This window comes from Schistocerca gregaria, chromosome X (assembly GCF_023897955.1).
Source record: "Schistocerca gregaria isolate iqSchGreg1 chromosome X, iqSchGreg1.2, whole genome shotgun sequence".
In the NCBI taxonomy this organism is placed as follows: domain Eukaryota; kingdom Metazoa; phylum Arthropoda; class Insecta; order Orthoptera; family Acrididae; genus Schistocerca; species Schistocerca gregaria.
Genome location: NC_064931.1, coordinates 162,784,817 through 162,797,149, shown reverse-complemented (window position 1 = coordinate 162,797,149; position 12,333 = coordinate 162,784,817).

Genomic DNA, 12,333 nt, shown 5'->3' with positions numbered 1-12,333 from the left:
CAGTTCTTGCAGTCGTCGCAGTCGTGTGGATGATATTCTTTCGAAAGTTAGATGGTATGTTGCCAGACTCATACATTCTACACACCAACGTCAATAGTCGTTTCGTTGTCACTTCCCCCAATGATTTTAGAAATTCTGTTGGAATATTATCTGTCCCATCTGCCTTATTTGATCTTAAGTCCTGAAAAGCTCTCTTAAATGCTGGTTCTAATACTGCATCTTCTTGATATTCTAAATCTACTCATTTTTCTTCTTTTATCACATCAGACGAATCTTCCCACCATAGAGGCCTTCAGTGTACTCTTTCCATCATTCCACTCTCTCCTCTGCATTTAACAAAGGAATTACGGTTGCCCTCTTAGTGTTACCACCCTTCCTTCCAATTTCAACGAAGTTTGTTTCTTCGCTGTTACCTTCTTTGTTTCTATGTGTTTCTTTCCAGCTTCTGTGATTGCCCTTTTTAGAGATGTCAGTTCCTCTTCAACTGTACTGCCTATTAAATTACTCTTTATTTATGTATCCATAGACTTAGAGATCTTCATGCGTATCCGTTATTCCTTAGTACTTCTGTATCCCACTTCGTTGCATTTTGATTCTTCCTGACAAATCTCTTAAACTTCAGCCTACTGTTCATAACTACTACATTGTGATCTGAGTCAATATCTGCTTCTGGGTATGCCTAACAATCCAGAATCTGATTTCGAAATCTCTGTCTGAACGTGATGTAATCTAACCGAAATCTTCCCTTATTTTAAGACCTTTTCTAAGTATACCTCCTCGTCTTGTGATTCTTGAACATACTGTTCGCTATTACTTGCTCAAATGTACTACAGAAGTCAGTCAGTCTTTCTCCTGTCTCATTCCTTGTCCCAAGCCCATATTCTCCTGTAACCTTTTCTTCTACTCCTTCCTCTACAGCTATATTCCAGCCCCTCTTACTATTTGATCTTCATCTCCTGTTGCGTACTGTATTACCCTTTCAGTATCCTCATTTACTTACAAGCTGAAGATGAAGAGGTAGTTCTTCATCTTCAGCTTGCGACGTCGGCATGTATAACTGCACTATCGTTGTCGGTGTTGGTATTCTGTAGATTCTGATAAGAACAACACTATCACTGAGCTGTTCACAGTAACACAGTCTCTGCCCTACTTTCCTATTCATAACGAACCCTACTCCCATTATACGTTTTCTGGTGCTGTTAGTATTACCCTATGCTAAAAAACAAGAAGTCAGAAGGCTTACATGAAGTACCAATGTGTGTACTGAAGCAATGCATAGAGATTATACAATGCCCCTTAACAAACATTATAAATGACTCCTTCAAATCACGGACATTTCCAGAGCAGTTAAAACAAGCAAGAGTTGTACCACAAGATTCTATTAAATGAATTAGAAGCATTAGGAATAAGAGGGGCATCTAATGGCTCTTTTCGATCATACCTAGCAATAGGTACAAAGGGAACAGATAACACATACTTCAAATAGATCTAAAAGATTTAGTAAAACACTTATCAGAAACAAAATACATTAATACAGGGGTTCCACAAGGTAGAATATTAGGATCAGTACTGTTCCTAATATACATCAATGACTTCCCCACTAGTGTTACTCATGGTGAAAAAATTCTCCTCGCTGATAACAGCAATATCATAGTCACTGAGAAAACAAGAGAACTCCCTTTCGAGAAAGCAAATGAAACCCTCAAGGAACTTTAAGATTGGTCAATAAGCAATAAATTGACATTGAATATAAAGAAAACTAATGCCATGACATTCAGGTTAAAGAGGAAAAATGTCAATGTTAAATTATGTAGACGTCACATCTACAGACTGTGTAACAGTTTTAAAATTTCTAGGAATGAATACTGATTCTTAGTTGAAGTGGTGTGAACACCCAAAGGCACTTGCAAACAGAATGTCATCAGCATGTTATTCCCTTATAATTCTATCATCAGCGTGTAACATGCGGTGTCTTTTAGTTACGTATTATTCATATATACACTCATGAACATAAACGTTAAGTCTCATAGTGCTCAGAGCCATTTTTATTAAAACAATTTTCAAAGTCCAGAAAAGAGCCATATGAATAACAACCAAAAATAGTAATGAAGCACATTGTAAAGATATGTTCAAAACACTGGAGATTTTAACTGCTCCTTGTGAATTCACTTACCAGTCAGTTATACACATCAAAAATAACATTGGTAATTACTGCACAAACAGCTCTCACCATGAACACGCAACATGAGATATTCTCAACTCACATTTACAAAGAAAAATAAACATAAAACTCAAAACAGCATAAAACTGTGCAATAAATTACCAAAAGAGATTAAAGAAATAGCAAAAACACACAGATTTAAAAGGCAGCTATAAAGTACCTGTTGTGCAATACATTTTATACATTGAAGGATTACTTAGATATAACAGAGTACGGGTTTGAAAAAAAAAGTTGTGCAAATAAATAACAATAATAAAAATGATTATAAAATATCCTACATTCCTCATAGAATACTTACCCCCAAGCTATGCATAGCACAATACTAACACCTCTTCCTCTTTCTGAGTTCAACATCTCACTCATCTCTCCGTCTAATAGGCGATGTTTATGCATGGTTGTTTACAACTTTGGGCGGGTGTAGTGACATCTCTGAACAGTTAAGGGGACTGTGTTTGTGATACAATATCTACAGTCAACGTATATCTTCAAGAGTTCTGGGAACTGGGGTGATGCAAAACTTTTTTTGGTGTGTGTATTATTGAAGAAGCTCAACCGCATCCTAACTGTCCAAAAACATCTTCCTACGAACATTACCCAGCTTGCGTTTTACACGGTCCACAATCATCAGCCGGATATTCGTCACAACAGACCCTATCTACATCGTCCTCTTGTGATGGAACAGACCGTTGTGAAAAAAACTGTCCCACTCCAACTAGTTCTTCTTCTTCTTCTTCACAGTCTCCACCTGAAGACGACAGTATTAATAATTGTGTTATATCACCACTACTTACTTGTTTTGGTGAATCATCAGGTTAATACCTTAATGTGATTAGCAGTTACTCTTCAGTTCCTATGCATTTTCACATTTCTGGGTCTGTACCTTTTATGCTGTCTCCAATTTTCTTTGGTATTTCATCAAAAGTTTTTAAAGAAATTCCAGTGAAATTGTGGAATTTAACTTCGTGTTGACGAATTTCACAAAAAAAGTAACAAACATTCCGTTTGTAGATCGGGATTGCACCATAGGAAGCACCCAATAGATTTCATTCTTTCGTTGTACATCTGTATCTCCATTTACACTATCAAGCCACCCAACGGTGTGTACCGGAGGGCACTTAACGTGCCACTGTCATTACGTCCTTCTCCTGTTCCAGTCTCGTATGTTTCGATGGAAGAACGACTGCCGGAAAGCATCCGTGCGCTCTCGAGTCTCTCTAAGTTCACATTCGTAATCTCCACGGGAGGTATAAATAGAGGGAAGCAATATTCAATTTGCCGGATATACACTGGGACACATCAAACGTTCATAACGGGTGGCAGGGACAAAGAGTCCAGTGAAATTTTTTTAAGTGCTTTATCTGAAAACTACCTTGAGCAGTTAAACAGAGAACCGACTCGTGGAGATAACATATTAGACTTTCTGGTGACAAACAGACCCGAACTATTTGAAACAGTTAACGCAGAACAGGGAATCAGCGATCATAAAGCGGTTACTGCATCGATGATTTCAGCCGTAAATAGAAATATTAAAAAAAAAAGTAGGAAGATTTTTCAGCTTAGCAAAAGTGACATAAAGCACATTTCAGATTACCTGATGGCTCAACACAAAAGTTTTGTCTCAAGTACAGATAGTGTTGAAGATCAGTGGACAAAGTTCAAAACCATCGTACAATATGTGTTAGATGAGTATGTGCCAAGCAAGATCGTAAGAGATGGAAAAGAGCCACCGTGGTACAAACACCGAGTTAGAAAACTGCAGCAGAAGCAAAGGGAACTTCACCGCAGACAAACCAAAATTACGCGAAGCGAAATGTAGCGCGAGGAGGGCTGTGCGAGAGGCGTTCAATGAATTCCAAAGTAAAGTTCGATGTACTGACTTGGCACAAAATCCTAAGAAATTTTGGTCTTATGTCAAAGCGGTATGTGGATCAAAAAAAATGTCCAGACACTCTATGACCAAAATGGTACTGAAACAGAGGATGACAGACTAAAGGCCGAAATACTAAATGTCTTCTTCCAAAGCTGTTTCACAGATGAAGACTGCACTGTAGTTCCTTCTCTAGATTGTCGCACAGATGAAAAAATGGTAGATATCGAAATAGACGACAGGGGGATAGAGAATCAATTAAAATCGCTCAAAAGAGGAAAGGCCTCTGGACCTGATGGGATACCAGTTCGATTTTACACAGAGTACGCGAAGCAACTTGCCCCCCTTCTTGCAGCGGTGTACCGTAGGTCTCTAGAAGAGAATAGCGTTCCAAAGGATGGGAAAAGGGCACAGGTCATCTCCGTTTTCAAGAAGGGACGTCGAACAGATGTGCAGAACTATAGACATATATCTCTAACGTCCATCAGTTGTAGAATTTTGGAACACGTAGTTTGTTCGAGTATATTGACTTTTTTGGAGACTAGAAATCTACTCTGTAGGAATGAGCTTGAGTTTCGAAAAAGACGATCGTGTGAAACCCAGCTCGCGCTGTTCGTCCACGAGACTCAGAGGACCATAGACACGGGTTCCCAGGTAGATGCCGCGTTTCTTGACTTCCGCTAGGAGTTGGATACAGTTCCCCACAGTCATTTAATGAACAAAGTAAGAGCTTATGGGCTATCAGACCAATTGTGTGATTGGATTGAAGAGTTCCTAGATAAGAGCATGTCATTTTCAATGGAGAGAAGTCTTCCGAAGTAAGACTGATTTCAGGTGTGCCACAGGGGAGTGTCGTAGGACCTTTGCTATTCACAATATGCATAAATGACCTTGTGGGTGACATCGAAAGTTCACTGAGGCTTTTTGCGGATGGTGCTGTGGTATATCGAGAGGTTGTAAGAATGTAAAATTGTACTGAAATGCAGGAGAATCTGCAGCCAATTGTGGCATGGTGCAGGGAATGGCAATTGAATCTCAATGTAGACAAGTGTAATGTGCTGTGAATACATAGAAAGAAAGATCCCTTATCATTTACTTACCATATAGCAGGTCAGCAACTGGAAGCAGTTAATTCCATAAATTATGTGGGAGTACACATTAGGAGTGACTTAAAATGGGATGATCATATAAAGTTTATCGTCGGTAAAGCAGATGCCAGACTGAGATTCATTGGAAGAATCCTAAGGAAATGCAATACAAAAACAAAGGAAGTAGGTTACAGTACACTTGTTCCCCCACTGCTTGAATACTGCTCACCTGTGTTGGATCCGTTCCAGATAGGTTTGATAGAAGAGAAAGACACAGAGAAGATCCAACGGAGAGCAGCGCGCTTCGTTACAGGATCATTTAGTAATCGCGAAAGCGTTACGGAGATGATAGATAAACTCCAGTGGAAGACTCTGCAGGAGAGACGCTCAGTAGCTCTTGTCGATGTAGATGTAGATGTCGAAACCACAAGCACGACTGAGTCGTGTTCGACCACATGGGCTAAAGCAGGATGTTTCGCTGTTGCACGACAATGCAGGGCTACATGTCAGTAAAAAACCATGGAAGCGATCACAAAACTCGGATGGACACACACTGAAACACCCGCGTTACAGTCCTGACCTGGCTCCATGTGACTATCATCTCTTTGAGAAGCTAAAAGACTCTCTTCGTAGAACCAGATTTGAAGATGATGACTCCCTTGTGCACGCTGCCAAACAGTGGCTCCAACACGTTGGTCCAGAATTTTACCGTGCGGGTATATAGACGCTGGTTCCACGATGGCGTAAGGCAGTTATGAGTGATGGAAATTATGTGGAGAAATGAAAATATTATTCCTAAAGTACGTATCTGCACATTGTAAAACTATGAAACATGTAGAATAAAAGATGGATTTAAAAAATTTCAATTCTTATAAGGGGAAATTTACACCTGCTATCGCATTGACAGAAACTCACCTACGAACCTACAATGTACTGAAGTACACAGATGGCAATCGTACGACCTTTAGGACAGTCCATCGGCGGAGCTCTCATTTTTACACAGGTGAAAAGGTGTCGACGTGATTCTGACTGCCATAAGAGAGCTAACAGACTTGGAATACGGAATAGTACACTACTGGCCATTAAAATTGCTATACCAAGAAGAAATAAAGATTAAAAACGGGTATTCACTGGAAAAAGATATCATACTAGAACCCACATGTGATCACATTTTCACGCAATTTAGGTGCATAGATCCTGAGAAATCGGTACAGCTGCCCATGCAGCTTCAACATGATACCACAGTTCATCAAGAGTAGTGACTGGCGTATTGTGACGAGCCAGTAGTTTGTACACCATTGACCAGACGTTTACAATTGGTGAGAGTTCTGGAGAATGTGCTGGCCAGGGTAGCAGTCGAACTTTTTCTGTATCCAGAAAGGCCCGTACAGAACCTGCAACATGCGGTCGTGCATTATCCTGCTGAAATGTAGGGTTAGCAGGGATCGAATGAAGGTTAGAGCCACGGGTCGAAACACATCTGAAATGTTAGGTCCATTACTCAAAATGCCGCCAATGCGGACAAGAGGTGGGCGAGACGTGTAAGCAACGGCATCCCATACCGTCACGCCGGGTGATACGTCAGTATGGCGATGACGAATACACGTTTCCAATGTTCATTCACCGCGATATAGCCAAACACGGATGCAACAGTCACGATGCTATAAACACAACCTGGATTCATCCGAAAAAATTACGTTTTGCCACTCGTGCTCTCAGGTTCGTTGTTGGGTACACCATCGCAGGCGCTCCTGTCTATGATGCAGCGGCAAGGGTAACAGCAGCTATGGTCTCCGAGCTGATAGTCCATGCTGCTGCTACGTCGAACTGTTCGTGCAGATGGTTGTTGTCTTGCAAACGTCCCCATCTGTTGACTCAGGGATGCAGACGTGGCTGCACGATCAGTTACAGCCATACGGATAAGATGCCTATCATCTTGACTGCTAGTGATACGAGGCCGTTGGGATCCAACACGGCGTTCCGTGTTACCCTCCTCAACCCACCGATTCCAGATTCTGGTAACAGTCATTGGATCTCGACCAACGCGAGCAGCAATGTCGCGATACGATAAACCGTAATCGCGATAGGCTATAACCAGACATTTATCAAAGTCGGAAACGTGATGGTCAGCATTTCTCCTCCTTACACGAGGCATTACAACAACGATTCACCAGGCAAGGCTGGTCAACTGCTGTTTGTGTGTGAGAAACCCGTTGGAAACTTTCCTCATGTCAGCACGTTGTAGGTGTCACCACCGGCGCCAACCTTGTGTGAATGCTCTGAAAAGCTAATCATTTGCATATCGCAGCATCTTCTTCCTGTTGGTTAAATTTCGCGTCTGTAGCACGTCATCTTCGTGGTGTAGTAATTTTATTGGCTAGTAGTGTAGTTGGAGCTACACTGTTGGGACATTCCATTTCGTAAATAGTTAGGCATTCAATACTCCGAGATCCACAGTGTCAAGAGTGTGTCTAAAATACCAGATTTCTGGCATTACCATTTATCACGGTCAATGCATTGGCCGACAGCCTTCACTTAACGATAGAAACCAGCGGCGTTTGCTTAGAGTTGTAAATGCTAACCGACACGTAACACTGCGTGAAGTAACTGCACAATCCAATATGGCACATACGACGAACGTATCCGTTAGGGCAGTGAGGCGAAATTTGGCGTTTAATGGGGTATGGAGACAGACGACCGACTTGAGTGCCTTTGTTAACTGCCAGACATCACCTGCAGCGTCTCTCCAGGTTCGTTACCATATTGGTTTGACTCTAAACGACTGGAAAATTCTGACCCGGTCGCATGAGTCCCGACTTCAGTTCCTATGATCTTAGGTTTTGAGTGTGGCGCAGACACCACGAAGCCGTGGACCCAAGTCGTCATCAAGGCACTGTGCAAGCTGGTAATGGCTCCATAATGGTGTGGACTGTGTTCACTGGTCCGACTGCTACTTGGAGACTATTTGCAGCCACTCAAGAACTTCATGTTCTCAAACAACTACTCAATTTTTATGGATGACAATGTGTCATGTCACCGGGCCACAGTTGTCTGAACATCATTCTGGACAATTAGAGCTAATGTTCTGCCTTCCCAGATGGCCCGACATGAATCCCGTCGAACATTTATCGAAGATAATGGAGAGGTCATTTAGTGCACAAAATACTTCACTGACAAACTTTCGCAGTTATGGCCGGCTACAGAGACTACACGGATGAAAGTTTCTGCAGAGGACTTCCAAGGACACGTTGAACTCATGCCACGTCGAGTTATTGCACTACTTCGGACATTAGGAGGTATCCCATGTCTTTTGTCACATTAGTGAAATATATAACTTTAAACCTTCAATATACAGACAGTTGCAGAGTAAGTTTCATAATAAAAATTGCCTCGCAGACTTTTGTGAGAATTTTTCTCAACAATTTTTTCAATGTCTGAATCGACATACTTGAGCGAGCTAGTATTTTGTTGAATGAAGAGAACTAAATCTACCCAGACAAGACTTCATTTTAAACTCTCGTCTTCCTGTTAGCAGTGCTGAGAATATGATAACGTACACTAGTACTTTAGCGAAAAGCAAAATAGGCAATATTCAATGTCATGCTTTGTTTTTTGATACACATTTAAATAAAATGGTATGAAATACAAGTTCATGCATTTCGTTACTCAAAAAATGGCTCTGAGCACTATGGGAGGTAACCACTGAGTTCATCAGTCCCCTAGAACTTAGAACTAATTAAACGTAACTAACCGAAGGACATCACACCCATCCATGCCAGAGGCAGGATTCGAACCTGCTACCGTAACGGTCGCGCGGTTCCAGACTGTAGGGCCTAGAACAGCCCGGCCACTCCGACCGGCAATTTCGTTGTTAAACGGCATTCGCCATAAGGCTGCAAAGTCGTAAGAAATACCACGTTTTACACTTACATGTCCCATATTTTTCCCTTAATCAAATTATTAACAGACGTGATTGGTTTAATTGTCGTTTCTCATTAATACAACAGACTTAGAAAATACATTTGCCGAGAAAAGCATAAATGAGCCACCGAAAAGCCTTGTACAGACCATGGAATTATGACTCATCACAAAGCTATTTTGTTCCGATTAAATCCCTGGTTAAGAATCTTCCCTCTACCACATCCTCATTTCCCACCACTTGTCGTCATAAGCTAGCCGGTTGCTGGCATTACGGGCGCTTTATGGTGAGGTTATCAGTGTCCAGTTGCTTACTGCCGTGGCGTCTCTTTTGAGGGGTCCAGTATCCTAAAAGCAACACTGTCTGACTGTTCAGTATTTCGCCACCTACATGCCCCCTCCACATTCTTCCAGAATCAGTTCCATTTCCCATTTCACTTTTTCCACTTAGGCATCATTGTCTGATCTTTCCTCTCATCCTTTCCCCACTTCCCCCTCTCCAAACTCCTTGGCTTTCATCCTCAGACCTACAGCACTGCATACCCCCGATAAACACAACCATCTTTTGTCCTATTTCTCCAGACCGAGGAAGAAACTGTGTCTGTAACTTCTCCAATCCCATGCACATCATTTCAAAACTTGACAAAAAATTTTGTCTCTAGCGGTCAGCACGAAATGATGAAAGGTGTCAAGTTTGTCGCTTACTACATTTTCACTGCTCATGCAGTAAACAGCAATAGGGTACTGGCGGTACGAGCGCAATTTTGATATCAAATTGATATGCAATGTAATTAAATTGATCAATTAATTACTGACCAACCACGTGCATCCCCACCCCCTCATTGATGTCTTGTGTTTCTGGCAGCCTGCAGAGTGGGTACCAGCCCCCTCCTCCATGCCCACCCCTCCCCCTCCCCCCTACCCTATTGGTGGGTATTTCAAATTCTGGCTGGAATTTCGAATATTTTGTGGGATTTCTTTGTCTCAGGACTATGCTGACGTCCCACCTTCCTCCACCAGGAAATTGGCGGGAAATTAAAAATAACAGTGCCCTTGGGACTCAAAGCCTGGTCCTTCTAGATGGAAAGCCCAAGTTAACCCCCAGCACATGGAAACTGCCCAGATTCAGGAGAGGATGGTCAGGATACTGTACTTTATTTATTTTGTTTGGGAAAATGATGTAAAGATTAGTTCTAATTACATAATTTATCCTAAAGACTGGGCCTAATTACGAAACTATATGCAAAGCCCTATATAAGGTCTGCCTAAAAACACAATACAGCTCAAAACTTGATGACACCATACAACAGCTGTTATCCTGCTAGGAAAAAATTTCACAGTAGTTTCGCTCGAAACTGGTGACAGACGCTCTCAAACTCTAACCTTCACAAAAAGTTGGTTTGTAAGGCACTGTCTTTATTCTTTCTTGTCGGAAATGTGTTGAACTAACAAGATGCTGTTGTTGGACAGAGAGGAGTTTAGTAAGTGTATTACATGCAAGCATGCAGCTGCGGACAGTATCTATTGTCGATTGACATCAGAGTTCGCTACAGACATCTGCCCGCCACTCACCCTGCAACCCATGTAATCGAGACCATTACACGCTGCCACAATTGATCGAAAAAGGCGTTACTGTTCTAATTACAGACTGAAATTGTCATTTAAATAAAGAAGCATTTGTAATGAACGGATCCTAATGCAACATATGTACTGAGGAAAATCGTCATCCCAAAAGATTCCAGAGGTGGCAGCAGTGGAGCGTGTGTTCTCATCGATGTACCATCACAAACTGCAGAAATTTCGAGGCCCTTTTACCAGCCTTGTCCATCCCCTGTCTCTCTCCCTCCATCCACCTATGGAGGAGACACAGGCTTTCGGAAATTTTATACTACTACCGCCTTGTAGGTTTTCTGTGACCAACAACCATCCCCTTGCAGTTGCTGGCTGCACCCGGGCTTCCCCCACACATCCACGGACGCTGCCCACCTTTAAGCAATGGTCCTTTGCCGACGCAAAACCATTCAAATTCAACTAAACAATAGGAGCTAAAGGGATGGGTGCCCCACGTGCAACTCGTTCATCTAAAATATAGCGACTCAGCCACATCCAACAGGCCGCACTCTGGTTGGGACACATCTCCCTAGCAGGACCACCCACCCACCCACCCACCCACCCACCCACACACACACACACACACACACACACACACACACACTCACACACTAAACCGCCACAGCTCGTGGTCGTGCGGTAGCAATCTCGCTTCCCACGCCCGGGTTCGATTCACGGCGGGGTCAGGGGTTTTCTCTGCCTCGTGATGGCTGAATGTTGTGTGCTGTCCTTAGATAGGTTAGGTTTAAGTAGTTCTAAGTTCTAGGGGACTGATGACCATAGATGTTAAGTTCCATAGTGCTCAGAGCCATTTAAACCAAACCGCCACCCACACCGCCGTTCTGCGATGGAGAACGATTGCATTTAAAGTCAATGCATCTCTTATGTGAAATGTTTCAAACTCCATCCATCTGGAGCTCCAACATGTATAAACTGTATGTTTCTTCTTAACTATCTGTTACATCACCACAACACTCTCATGTCTACTACACACCGATCAGATGTGCTACCCTTCTCGACACGCACTCATCTGAAGAGATTTTGTCCTTTTTGATGGGTACCGTGGGTAACATTGGTGATAGAGGGAGGCCTGGTCAAGGACAGTGTGTGAGTGTTCTGCCAATCTCCGACTTTATCCTACAAATGCGAGAATACTCTGTGACACCCATGCACACAGGGAAACATGGCCAGTCGTAATTGCAAATTCTGCACTACGATTGGTGTGCTGGAAGTATGTATATAAACTAATTGCGTAAGTATAGGATGCTGAATTCGCAATCTAGTGTACTGTAGCTGCGAAAAGTAGTGGAGGGGTGATCTACCGATGATACAGAAATTGAGAAGCATTCTAGCATTGAAATTATGGATCAACAGTTAAAATTGCTAAAATTGATCACAATGTCAGCTGAGGTGTGTATTACAGTACGTCGTCCCATGTCAACAGCGTCTTTCCCATCCCATCTATACATTGGTATGCTGCTGATTACTGCACAATGACTGACTGACACCACTTGGTTGTGATTGGGGGGACTCTGGCTATCGGCTACTTGTCGCTATGGATCATGGGATTAAATGTAGAGGCCATCACCTTCCTACAGTTGTTTCTAATCGTTCCTCAAAGCTGCAGA